The sequence below is a fragment of the Lynx canadensis genome, chromosome B1 (assembly GCF_007474595.2).
Source record: "Lynx canadensis isolate LIC74 chromosome B1, mLynCan4.pri.v2, whole genome shotgun sequence".
NCBI lineage: Eukaryota > Metazoa > Chordata > Mammalia > Carnivora > Felidae > Lynx > Lynx canadensis.
In genome coordinates this window covers 183,721,053-183,735,388 of record NC_044306.2, presented here as the reverse complement: position 1 = coordinate 183,735,388, position 14,336 = coordinate 183,721,053, and the positions used below count along the sequence as shown (strand labels likewise).

Genomic DNA, 14,336 nt, shown 5'->3' with positions numbered 1-14,336 from the left:
CATGGAATCTTTTTCCATTTCTTTGTGTCTTCTTTAATTTCTTTCATAAGATTTCTATAGTTTTCAGTGTATAGATTTTTCACCTCCATGGTTAGAGTTATTCCTAGGTATTTTATGGTTTTTGGTGCAACTGTAAATGGGATCAGTTCCTTGATTTCTCTTTCTGTTGCTTCATTGTTGGTGTATAGGAATGCAACTGATTTCTGTGCATTGATTTTATATCCTGCAACTTTGCTAAATTCATGGATCAGTTCTAGCAGTTTTTTGGTGGAATCTTTTGGGTTTTCCATATAGAGTATCATGTCATCTGCGAAGAGTGAAAGTTTGACCTCCTCTTGACTGATTTGGATGCCTTTTATTTCTTTGTGTTGTCTGATTGCAGAGGCTAAGACTTCCAATATTATGTTGAATAACAGTGGTGAGAGTGGACATCCCTGTCTTGTTCCTGACCTTAGGGGGAAAGCTCTCAGTTTTTCCCCATTGAGGATGATATTAGGGTTGGGTCACTCATATATGGCTTTTATCATCTCGAGGTATGATCCTTCTATCCCTACTTTCTTGAGGGTTTTTATCAAGAAAGTATGCTGTATTTTGTCAAATGCTTTCTCTGCATCTATTGAGAGAATCATATCGTTCTTGTCCTTTCTTTTATTGATGCGATGAATCCCATTAATTGTTTTGCGGATATTGAACCAGCCCTGCATCCCAGGTATAAATCCCATTTGATCAGGGTGAATAACTATTTTAATGTAGTTTTGGATCTGGTTGGCTAATGTCTTATTGAGGATTTTTGCATCCATGTTCATCAGGGAAATTGGTCTATAGTTCTCCTTTTTAGTGGGGTCTCTGTCTGGTTTTGGAATCAAGGTAATGCTGGCTTCATAGAAAGAGTTTGGAAGTTTTCCTTCCATTTCTATTTTTTGGGAACAGCTTCAAGAGAATTGGTGTTAACTCTTTCTTAAATATTTGGTAGAATTCCCCTGGAAAGCCATCTGGCCCTGGACTCTTGTTTATTGGCAGATTTTTGATTACTAATTCGATTTCCTTACTGGTTATGGGTCTGTTCAAATTTTCTATTTCTTCCTGTTTCAGTTTTGGTAGTGTATATGTTTCCAGGAATTTGTCCATTTCTTCCAGATTGCCCATTTTATTGGCATATAATTGCTCATAATATTCTCTTAGTATTGTTTTTATTTCTACTATGTTGGTTGTGATCTCTCCTCTCTCATTCTTGATTTTATTTATTTGGGTCTTTTCCTTTTTCTTATTGATCAAACTGGCTCATGGTTTATCAATTTTATTAATTCTTTCAAAGAACCAGCTTCTGGTTTCATTGATCTGTTCTACTGGTGTTTTTTTGTTTGTTTGTTTGTTTCAATGGCACTAATTTTTGCTCTAATGTTTATTATTTCCTGTCTTCTGCTGGTTTTGGGTTTTATTTGCTGTCCTTTTTCTATCTCTTTAAGATGTCAGGTTAGGTTGTGTATCTGAGATCTTTCTTCCTTCTTTAGGAAGTCCTGTATTGCTATATACTTTCCTCTTATGATCACATTTGCTGCATCTCAGAGGTTTTGGGTTGTGGTGTTATTTTCATTGACTTCCGTATACTTTTTAATTTCCTCTTTAACTGCTTGGTTAGCCCATTCATTCTTTAGTAGGATGTTCTTCAGTCTCCAAGTATTTGTTACCTTTCCAAATTTTTTCTTGTGGTTGATTTCAAGTTTCATAGCATTGTGGTCTGAAAATAGGCATGGTATGATATCAATCATTTTGTACTTACTTAGGGCTGATTTGTGTCTCCATATATGGTCTATGCTGGAGAACGTTCCATGTGCACTGGAGAAGAATGTATATTCTGCTGCTTTAGGATGAAATGTTCTGAATATATCTTTTAAGTCCATCTGGTCCAGTGTATCATTCAAAGCCATTGTTTCATTGTTGATTTTTTGATTAGATGATCTGTCCATTGCTGTGAGTGGGGTGTTGAAGTCTCCTACTATTATGGTATTACTATCGATGAGTTTCCTCATGTTTGTGATTAATTGATTTATATTTTTGGGTGCTCCACATTTGGTGCATAAATGTCTACAATTGTTAGGTCTTCTTGGTCTGTAGAGCCCTTGATTATGATATAGTGCCCTTCAGCAACTCTTGTTACAGTCTTTATTTTAAAGTCTAGATTGTCTGATATAATTATGGCTACTCTGGCTTTCTTTTTTTGACCATTAGCATGATAGATGGTTCTCCATCCCCTTATTTTCAATCTGAAGGTGTCTTTAGCTCTAAAGTAGGTCTCTTGTAAACAACATATAGATGGATCTTGTTTTCTTATCCATTCTGTTACCCTATATCTTTTGATTGGAGCATTGAGTCCATTGACATTCAGAGTGAATACTGAAAGATATGAATTTATTGCCATTATGACGCTCGTAGAGTTGGAGTTTCTGGTGGTGTTCTCAGGTCCTTTCTAATCTTTGTTGATTTTGGTATTCATATATATGTATATATACTCATATATGTATATATGAATATATGTATATATATGTGTATATATATATATATATATATATATATATATATGTTCATCTTTTCTCCCCTCAAAGAGTCCCCCTTAAAATTTCTTTCAGGGCTGGTTTAGTGTTCAAAAACTTTAATTTTTGTTTGTCTGGGAAACTTTTTATCTCTCCTATTTTGAATGACAGCCTTGCTGGATAAAGAATTCATGGCTGCATATTTTTCTGATTCAGCACATTGAATACATCCTGCCACTCTTTTCTGGCCTGCCAAGTTTCTGTGGATAGGTCTGCTGCAAACCTGATCTGTCTTCCCTTGTTAGGTTAGGCACTTTTTTCCCTTGTTGCTTTCATGATTCTCTCCTTGCCTGAGTATTTTGTGAATTTGACTATGGTATGCCTTGTTGAAGGTCGGTTTTTTTTTTTAATCTAATGGGAGTCCCTTGTTCTTCCTGGATTTTGATGTCTGTGTCTTTCCCCAGGTTAGGAAAGTTTTCCACTATGATTTGCTCACATAACCCTTTTACCCCTATTTCTCTCTCTTCCTCTTCTGGGACCCCTATGATTTTGTTGTTATTCCTTCTTAATGAGCTCCTGATTTCTCTAATTCTTAAATCGTGCTCTTTTGCGTTAATCTCCCTCTTTTTTTTCTGCTTCATTATTCTCTATAAGTTTGTTCTCTATATTGCTGATTCTCTGTTCTGCCTCATCCATTCTTGCCGCCATGGCATTCATCCATGATTGCAGCTTCATGGCTACATTTTTTATTTCATTCTGACTAGTTTCTACTTCTTTTATCTCTGCAGAAAGGGATTCTAATCTATTTTCAACTCCAGCTAGTATTGTTTTTATTGTGATTCGAAATTCTGGTTCAGACATCTTGTTTGTATCTGTGTTGGTTAAATCCCTGGCTGTCGTTTCTTTGTGCTCTTTCTTTTGGGGTGAATTTCTTCATTTTGTCATTTTGAAGGGAGAAAAAGAATTAAAGAGGTAGACAAATTAAAATTAAAAAAATTAAAATTAAAAACATTAAAATTTAAAAATTAAACACACACACACACACACACACACACAAGTCGAATAAGTGATGCTAGATCCTAGGTGTGTTTTGGTCTGGGTGTTGAAAGTAGTTTGAGAGATTAGAGAAAAAGAAGGGGGTTAGAAAAAGGAACTCATTTGAGAATTTGAAAAAATGAATACCATGAAGTAGACTAAAATGAGATGATGGGAATAAAATAGAAGTTGAAAAAATTTACACAAAAGTAAAGAATATAGTATAAAAAATTAAATAAAAATATTTTTAATAGAAATTGAAAATAAAAATGAATTTTTTCTTTTTCTGTATTCTAGAAAAAGAAAAGAAGTTAAAATGAGGGGAAAAAAAGAAAGAAAATTGAATAGATGGATCTGCTAACAGATTGAAATAGGACTGAAATTACTTCATTTTCCCCCAGAAGTCAGACTATGAAGTGCTTTACAGTCCATAAAGTAAGTAGGTGGTGAGACTTATATTCTTGAAGAGCGAGGTTGGTCCAGTTGAGCGGGGCTCAGTGTAATGACTCTGTTCTTCACTAGATTGCGCTGCTAGCCTACTGGGGTGGAGTGTTGTGGTGCTCGTAGGTGCGTATGCACATGTGCAGGAGCAGTGAAAATGGCGTCACCCAGCTACTCAGTCTCTAGTATCAGAACTCTGTTCTCCCTAGTCAGCAATTGCGCACCGGTCTTCTGTCTTCAGCTTTCGTCCACTCCCCGCTCTTTCACTGTCCGTGACCAAGCCCCAGGCAGTACCTCTCTCCTGAGTTTTGTCTCAGAAGCGGCTGTTTTCCCCGGCCCCTTACTTCTGAAGGAACTGCGGCTTTGACCAAGCAATGGCCAAATGAGCAATGGCTGAATGTCGACTGCACCCAGAAACGCTTGCTGGACCCTGCTGCTGCTGGTGCCCCGACACTGGCCAGATGCCAGCCCACCCCAGAAAAAGTTTACAAGATAGTGTAGCAGCAGCGTTTCAGGGATTATGGACGATCACAACACACATCTGGCACCAGGCTTCACCCTTAACGACCTTGTTCCAGCACCAGCGAATATGGCCATTTTCTGGGGTTTGCTGGGACCAGGTGGCTTCAACAGTCTCTACCAAATATCCTTCCAGCAGTGGAGCCGCTTTTCCCTGTGTGGCCTGAGAAACTCCCAGACCCCACTCTGTTCCTGGGGATTTGCCCTTCCCACCAGAGCACCACCAGGTATCGAGCTGCAGAGTTGCAGACTTTGTGCTCCCCTTGTTTCAGTCTTAATGGAATTTAAATGCTGTCCTTTCTCCTTTCTCCTTACTCCCTTTTTAGTTTAGTCCCTGTGGCTGTTTCCAATTTTCTGCTTTCTCTCCAGCCGTTTTTGGGGAGGGGTGCTTTTCCCGTATTCTCAGCCCCCCCCCCCGCCCAGACTCCATCCTCTCTCTGCTCACAAAACCACCTCCCTTCCTGCTCCTTCTCACTCCCCAAGTTCACCTCTCCACACCCCGTACCTGCTGAATTCTGTGCTTCAGGTTGTGCAGGTTGTTGTGTGAATCCTCCAATCAGTTTTCCAGGTGTGCAGGATGGTTTAGTGTTGGTCTGGCTGTATTTCAGGGATGTGAGACAGACAAAAATATTCCACCATCTTGGCTCCTCCCCCCATATTTCATTTCATATACTGGAAATTTATGTCTTCTTTTCTTTATTGTATTGTATTCTGATTTATTTGCTCAATCTGGCTAGAGGTATATCAATTTATTTGATCTTCTCAGAGCCAAATTTCAGTTTCACTGACTACTCTCTAAAATTTTTCTATTCTTAAAGTCCTTGTTTTCTTCAATTTTCTTTATTGTATATATCTGTCTGTTTGGTATGGGCTTAATATGCTTTCCTTTTTCTAATTGATTAAGGAGATAAATTTAGATGACTAATAGAAGAACTTCCTTATTTTCTAATCAAAGTGCTTATTTCTATAAAATTTCCTCTAACCACTGTTTTACCCACATCAAACAAGTTTTGCCTAGCAAAAAAAACTCACAGAATGAGGATTGAGTCAATTTAGACAGTTGAACTGATTCTGTAGTCTGTTGATATTATTTTTACCTTCAGTTCAGAGCAACTTAAAATTTCTCCCTTCTGTTTTCTTCTTAGGGTGTGGATGGTTAGGGTCTTTCTCACGATTTTCCTGTTCCAGTCTTTTGCCTTACACCTTCCTGTATGTCTGTATTGCAGATAGGCTCTTTCTACCCTCTTGTCCTTTTCCAGCAGTAGTCCCTCTCACTTGTTATTTGATACTTGCTAACCTGATGGCGGGTGTCAGAGAGGGTTCTTTGTTGTCCCCATTCAGTCTCATTCTTAGGCAGGACCTTTGTCCCTATGCCAGACAGGTGGTAATTTCTCTGTGACTCATCCTCCTCCTCCAGCATTGGGAAATCACCAATGGTCTGGGACTTGGATAATTTCCTGCCCTTCCTGTAGGGTTCAATGACTCTTTTTTTTTATATTTCTCCCAGCTACTGTTGGTCTTGGATGCCAGGATTTGCTACCTTTTCCTCAGTAGCTTAAGGCTTGTGTTCCTTAGGGCCTATGTCAAATGTCACTCTTTTCTGTATTGGTGGCTATTCCCTCCTGTAGACCAGCACCGCCCAAGAGGACTTTCTCCAGTCTCTTTCCCACACCCTTTTTTCTTGTGAGCAACCAGCAGAAGCCCATGAAGAAGAACCTATAAGAGGTTTCTGTTTCCGCTTGAATCTCTAGCACTCGCAATTTCTCTACTGTCTCATTTGCCCATATCCAACCTTTAGTAATTTGTTAAGCAAATCTATTTCTTATCTATTTGAATGGAGGTGCTGTCTTTCTCCTGAGGCCAGAGGTGAGTCAGTATTCATGTTCCATCTCTTCTGGAAGAATGACACCATACCTTTGATTTCAGGCTGTTTCCTTACTCTCTTCTCTGCTCCCTGATGGTTCAAGAAAATTAGTATGCGATTTTAGTGTTTTACATATAGTTCTGCTATATAATTTTGCATTTTGATATTTATAACTTTTATACCTTCACTTTGAACTTTTAGTTATAAAATGAAAACAAATATTCTAATAATCTTACCAAACTCACTTGTATTTTCTAGGACATAAAATACTAAACCAAATTAATTTCTTCTTAAATTTTCAATGCATAATAATTAAACTAGTTCTATGTTTTTAAAGTTTCTTTTATTTTCTTCTTTTACTGATATAATCTGCATGATCATTTTCCTATATAAATCCTACAAAGTCTTTAATTCATTTAAGATTTTCAAAATTTATTCAGGCCTACATGGTTCCCAGCTGGTCTGCGGTTTGGGGTTGGTATTTGCCTCATAAAGCAAAATAGAGGGTTTGTCTTTTGGGAAGTCAAAGTTGTCTCCTCTGAAAAAGCCTTGTGCGTAGTTGGCTCTGGCCTCTTCCAAGAATAGGGAGGCAGGGATTGAGACCTCCTGAGTCTGGGTTTTCAGCTGATGTAGAGAGAGGAGACAATGCTTATAACCAGAAGGTCCACAATTTGGAGTAATTACCTCCAGGAGTCACTATTAACACAGCTTGGGCTTCATGACCGCCACAGAAGTGGATTCCTTAACAATAAAATAATAATGCAGTTAAAAATGAACTAAAAATTTCCAACTTTTATCCCTGTGAGATTTTCCATTGGATGTTACTTTTACAAAGTTTAAGTTTTTCCAAGTCAAAACTTTTAAAACTAGATTTGGGGAAGGAATGGTAAATTGTTATTTAAGTATCTAGGTAAGGGGCACCTGGGTGGCTCAGTCGCTTAAAGTGTTGGATTTTTGATTCTGGCTCAGGGTGAGACGGCGCCCACATCTGTCTCTTCCCTGAGAGCGTGCAGAGCCGCATTGGGATTCTTTCTCTCCCCTTCTCTCTCTGCCCGCCCCCACTCGTGCGCTTGTGCTCGCTGTCTCCGTCTCTCTCCCTTTCTCCAAAAATAAGTAAAGAAACATTTAAAAATATCTAGGTAATAAGAATTTTGTTTTGCACTCTATATTCAGTATGATCATTATCATTCTATGTTGATTATTTTTAGTTTGTCTAACTTTTCTGGGATTTTTGTAAATTTAAATTGCAGTGAATGGAGGTGGGTATATTTATGCTTACATCTCTAGTATATTTTAGTTTATGCATTTTACTATTAATTTTTCTGTTACTTACCTTTACAGTAATATTTATTAGGCATTGGCTAGAATTTATGTTTTTATTGTTGGAGCAAAGAACAACCACCACAAACAGGGCAAAAGCATTCAATAAGGACATATGGTATGGACAAAATATATTGTTCTAAAGGGGAGATGTTGAGATGTCATTCCAGGCTAAAGAAAGGGTATGAATAAAGCCTAACAAAGTGAAAGAATCATCAAATCAGTGACAAGGAAAAGAATGGGTAGTTAAAGAAACTAACACAAAATAAATAATGAGGGTTATATTGGGAAATAGGAGACAAAATACTAAACATTTCAGGGTGGCCTATAGAGTTTGTGAATAATAATTGAAAAATGAGCCATGTCGAGAAATAGTCTGGGCTGGTTTCTCAGCAACCTTCCCTCCTTCATAGAAATCTGGGAAGAGGTTTGCAAGCAGTATTTTTAGAGTACAAAATTTTCTTGGAAATATATTCCTTCTACAAATATGAATCAGCAGTGCTGTGTGGGAGCTACATACTTCTGCCTGAATCTTTCTTTATTAACAATAGTGTTGAGTCTGCATATACTAAATAAGTTAATACACAATCCTCAAACATGTCTTTGAAGGGGATATAGAGTTTTTATATAGAAGAGAACATAAATGTATTATTCACACACCCAAAATTTAACAAAGGTAAAAGCAAGGATTTGTTTGTTATTTCACATTGACCAATATAAGTGTGTGTGTGTGTGTGTGTGTGTGTGTATGTGTGTTGGTTAAGAGAATTGCTGAGTAGTCATTTAGTCAGATAAATATACTGCTTTCTTTTACATTTTTGAGATGGTCAATGCATTTTTACATATCTAGAAAACCTTAAAGGTTTGTGTATTTTGATTATGTTATTGGTACCAAAATCACCTCTAATAACTTTTTAAAAAAATGTTTATTTTGAGAGAGAGAGAGAGAGAGAGAGAGAGAGAAAGGGAAAGGCAAAGAGAGAAGGAGACAGAGAATCCCAAACAGAACCACACTATCTGTGTGGAGACCAATGTGGGGCTTAAACCCACACACCATGAGATCATGCCCTGAGCCCAAACCAAGAGTTGGACGCTTAACCAAGTGAGCCACCCAAATGCCTTACCTATAATAACTTTTGGACACCAAATGAATAGGCCTAACTTTACATCAATCCAGACTAAGAGAAATGTATTTTCAAAAATTTGTGGATGAACATCACTCATTACTGATTTATCATAATTACCCCCAATTTTTATTCCATTTTCATTGTGTTATGATTATTAACAACTCCCAATAAAGAACTGCATAACCTAATACAAAAAGAAGTAGAAGGGGAATAATCTGATGTTCACTTGGTATGTGGGAGTTTTATCATCTTCATAAATTCAAGTCACCCATTCATTCGAAAATGTCTATTAAGTACCAGAAACAATGATGCTAGGCATGGGGGAGACATCAGTGAATGAAACTGATTGAATTGCTATCTTCACAAAAGTCACATTTATACTTGGGTGAAGTAGAATGTAAAGAAGGTATGTATTAATTGGTGGTAAGTACAGTGGTGAATAAAATAGAGAAGGAATGGAAGATACGAAGTGTGTTTGTTATGAGGGACAATTTTACTTGTAACCAACTAAGAAAAATATTTAGCAGCATTCTGATATAGGTATGGGGACAAACCACCCATATATATCAAAGAAGAGTGTAAAGAGAGTGGAGAAAACAAAAAAAAAATGATTTTGGTTCAGAAGCATGCCTGATCCGCTGATAAAAAAGTAAGCTATTGTCAGAGTTTTGGAACTGATTCTGGGATAGGAAGGTGTTAAAGGATCGGCCCCAAAGGATAAAGTGATATGACTGTTTCTGTGGGGTCACTCTGGTAGCTTTACAGAGAACCGTGTGTCGGCAACCAGGAACATTAGCATTAGCTGGCTAATGAGTCATGATAATGGCCTGTTTCAATGTGTTTGCGTGGGAGAAGTAGAAATGGTGAAATTCTAAATATATTACAAACATGGAGACAGCAGATTATCCTGATTGGCAGGATGTGAGAAAAAAAGCAGAGATGATTTCATGATTTTTGTTTGTTTTTTTTTTTTCTCCCTGAGTGACTGAAAAGATAGAGTTCCCATGAACAAAATGGGAAAGTCTGTGTAACAATAGCAAGTTTGCAGAGAAAGATCAATATGCCAATTTTGGGCACATTAGTTTTGAGTGGACAGAATGAGATAAGTAATGGGGATGAGAAAGATATCATATAGACAATTGGATATGCAAGTCTGAAATTTCAAGGGAAATCCAAACTGAAGGTATAAAGTTTGGGGTGATTATCACCATCATATATTTTGTATCAAAGTCATATTGGATAAAAATATCAACTCAGTGAGAATAAACTTCCAAGTGAAGAGAAATAACCTGAAGAAGTCCAAGGGCAGAGCACATTTGAGAGTCAGGAGAAAAAGAAAAACCATCAAAGGATAATGAGAAGAAAGAATTCGATTACACTCACAATCATGGGTTACTTTTAAATTGCCAAGCATTTTAATACGATTTAATTTAATCATTGAAAATGGTATAGAAGAAAGAATATTATATCCCTGATACAGATGAATAAAATAATTTGGGGGGATCATCTTCCTCAAGATCACCTATTTTAAGTAGTGGAGATTGTATTTGAACTCTGATGTGGAATTTCAAGTCAAGTAAATTTCATTTCCCACTACTCACCTAAGTGATGATTCCTTCAGCATTTGCGTCTTTGGTTCACTGGATGAAAATACCAACCTTGCACAGTGGCTTAAATATTGCTTCACGAATTTGCCTATCATCCTTGCTCAGGAGGCCATGCTAACCTTCTCTGTATCATTCCAATTTTGCTACACGTGCTGCCGCAGTGAGCACCAATACAGCTAGAACAATCTTCTGAGGTGACACACAAAACCAATAATTTTGGGAAGATTCTGAGGTGGGTGAGGAGGATGGGAGAATTTGAAACAACAGAAAGGAGATGGCAGGAAATACAGAAAGCTTGGGGCTCTGTAAAAGTAGGCTGGAATATATTGTTCAGTGAAATTTCTGGTTGTCAATTCAGGATGAAGCACTAAATTTCTGATGCAAAGATTACAAACATGATGTCTTTGTTAGAAGTGAGATGAATAGGAAAAAAACTATAAAGAACACAATAGCAGTTTTAAGAAAAGCTCAAGAAATAAGTAAATACCTACCAGCTACATACTAGAGTTCATAATGGTTTAAAGATACAGATCTAATCCTGTGATATGGACACATCTCTTGTTTTTATGTTTCTTATGAATCCTCAAGTTCATAGCTCTCTCCATGATGGAATTTCGAATCTCCATTTTATTCATTTTGTAGCTTCCTCACTCCTGTGAGCATATTATGTCAATTTTTATCAGTGTTTGGAATATAGATGCCTAATATCACGATAGATACATCAGTGAACTAAGAAGAAAAAAAAGAAAAAAAAATCTTTCACTTAACTTTTTAATATTCATTGCTTAGGATCTCTTCTTGTCAGAATAACTTTGAATGCTAATTTGTATTATAGATATAATTTGTTGAATAGAATTATTACATCTTGTAAATAAACATGTGTCCAGAATTTAGACCGAAAGACCCTGTATGAAAAAGATGAGTTGGCAAAGTTATAAAATATCTCATCTCTATTTGATATCTATGATATTTCTGAATTTTATAATACCAACTTTCAGACATGCACATGGCACAATGATGTCTCATAAAGCTCATTTTATCAATATTTATGAGTACATTCTAAGGGTCATAAAACTTGCTAAAAGTTCACAAGAAGACAACAAAAATATTTCAGGACAAACATAAAATTACAAAGGAAAGCTATGCTATGGAAAATTCCAGGACTGGTGAGAGGTAAGTATGATTCTGGAGTTCTTAAAATCCTAGTAAAAGTATCTGTGGGTCATGAAGGACCCACAACATAGCCAATCTTATGGCATTGGAAACACCGTGAGGAAAATGCAAATTTTCTTGACCATAGTCTCCATCTGACATTGTATTATTTTAATTGGGTCCTCTTTGTGTTGGTAAAAAAAAGCCTAAGGAGGTCATCTAACCTCCAAGATCAAGAAGTGGATTCTGGAATACGATGGATGATTGCCTTTGCTTTCCATTACTACGTTTTGTTTTAAACCAGTAGTCCTTAAGAGTAGTTCATGAACACCTGGGGGTCCCTGGGACAATTCCTGGTTGTTTGAAGACAATTTTTTTCCATAAAATTATGAGAACATTTTAAATTACATTGACACTTGCACTGATGATGAAAAAAGCAGTGGTGATGTATTTTACTTGCTGTTACTTGAAAGAAAAAATGTCTGAAAAACTATGGTTACTCAAACTTGGGATTTTGGTACACATGTTCTCCAAAGAAATGAAGAGAGCTTCTCAGCTAGCAGCAGTTGTTGATATAAATTGAGCTGTCACGTGAAAACTAGAACCTTGGAAAACTTTTATCAACCACTGTGAGCTTGACAGCTTTTCAGTTCATGTACTAGTTTGCTATTGCCGTGTAACAAATTATCACAAAATTAGTGGCTTGAAATAATAATCATTTATTAGTTCACAGGTCCACAGGGCAGGAAGTTGGTATGACATAGCTGAGAGCTCAGAGTACGTAGGCTGAAATCAAAGTGTCAGCCAGACTACATTCCTCTGTGGATCTCAAAGTCCTTTTCCCAGGTCACAAGCCTTTTGGCATAAGTAAGTGGTTGTAGAACTGAGCTCCCCACTTTCCCATTGCCCGTGGGCCACTGTCAATTCCTAGAAGTTACTCTCAAGTTCTTGCCATTTTCCTCTCTCTTCCCATCTTCAGAGCCAATGATGGAGAATCTCCCTCTTATCAAATACCCTTTATTGATTGACCTCATGAGGTCAGTCTCATTTATCATATTCATGGGTGCAGCTCATCCTCGAGGAGGAGGAAAGCCGGGTGCATACTGATGGTTGGGTATCTACCAACTCCCAGGCTCAGCACCGCATCATCCCTGAGCATAGCGTGAATTTATATCTTTGGATCTAGATCATAATTTTTCAACTTTCTAAATATAAACAATCTCATTGGACCTCTTCTCAGACAATTGGGTTATTCTCCAATCTTCTTGAAAAGCATTGCACTGTGCCTCTAGGAAGCTCATTTCCACCCTTATTTTGAGCTAATCTACATGGAGATGAGGCTAAAGGCCCAAAATATGAAATACCCAATCTTACTCTCCTTATGAGTGTTCTTTTTAGCGACTTCAAGATAATTTTCAGATATCTACATTTCCATGAAACATAAAAGGCTAACCATACATAAGTGCTCTTGCTATTAGTATTTCTGAACATAAAATTCTAACACCTCCTCCTTCTTAAGAATCTTGCAATATGGTAGAAAACAGAATGGTAAATAATCCTATTTCTAAATTATCCCTGCTCTCGCTCTCATACTGGTGCTCCGAGTTTCTATATGATATGGAAATGATCTGTCCACGCACTGGTAATACCATTCATCAAGTGCTCACACTTCACTAGGTGCTCAATAATGATAATCCAATATATATATGAAGGCAGCCACATATGCAAGAATGTAAATGATCTCTAGAAGCTGAAATATATGAACCATATATATATGAAATATATATGAAATATATATATGAAATATATATATATATATATATTTCACCTATTCGTTCAACATTATATCTTAGTGCTAAATATGTCAATGTTACTATGGTGCTAGTATTATTCTAATTGTCCAGACATGGAAACTGAGGACAGAGGAGTTGTATATCGTGTCTAACATTCCGTGGTCTGTCTCACGGATAGTAAGGGGCAAGCCAGGTCGTCTAATTCCTGAGACCGAATTCTCAGTCTTTCCATCTTGCCACCCCTCCTAAATCTCATAATATAATTCAAAGATGTAAACCACCATATGATAAACACTATACGCAACTGTTTTTTTTCATAATATCAGAGATCCAATAGAAGACATAAGGAATCTTTTAATAACAATTCTCAGGAATAGGAAGAAGAATGGCAGGAGAAATGTATTAAATATCACCGTGGTATTTTTGTGAATTTAGTTGGACACTTTTATATGTAATTTCTGCTATAGCTAATATTCATACCTGTATTGTCTATTAATCTCCTTGAATGTAATAGAAGACCAAAGGTCCAGATTATTATTTTTTTCTCTCTGCATCCTAGAAGTGAATCAGAAATTCTTCCCAGATATTCAAAGATATGTCATTGCTCATATAAAAGAAAATCATTCCTTTTTTTATAATGCTAAGCAGTATTTCGCAATATCAATGTGTTTCCTTAAGTAAACCTCCATAGTTGCAGAATTAAGATCCCAGATGCTAACAGGAAATGAAACGACCTCTCAAACATTCCCCCACCCTCAGCATTGGAAAGCAATAATTTGGCTTTGATAATTACAACATGATGAAAAATGACATTTAGAAGAGACTCTGAAAACTAGGTGGTTCAGCATGACTTAAAAGACTGAGACAATAAGACCAAAGAGTTTAGATTAGTTGTTCAAAATCACACAGCTAATTAACCACAAAGTATGAATTAGAACACAGATCTC

General features: G+C 36.8%; 1 non-coding gene across 1 annotated transcript; it reads right to left on the bottom strand.

Annotated features, from left to right (window-relative positions):
• Nucleotides 1-10,508: 10,508 nt before the first annotated feature.
• LOC115513166 lies at nucleotides 10,509-10,612 on the bottom strand. Its single transcript, XR_003968589.1, has one exon. It is a non-coding gene; the product is annotated as a U6 spliceosomal RNA (small nuclear RNA).
• Between the last annotated feature and the right edge of the window lie 3,724 nt (nucleotides 10,613-14,336).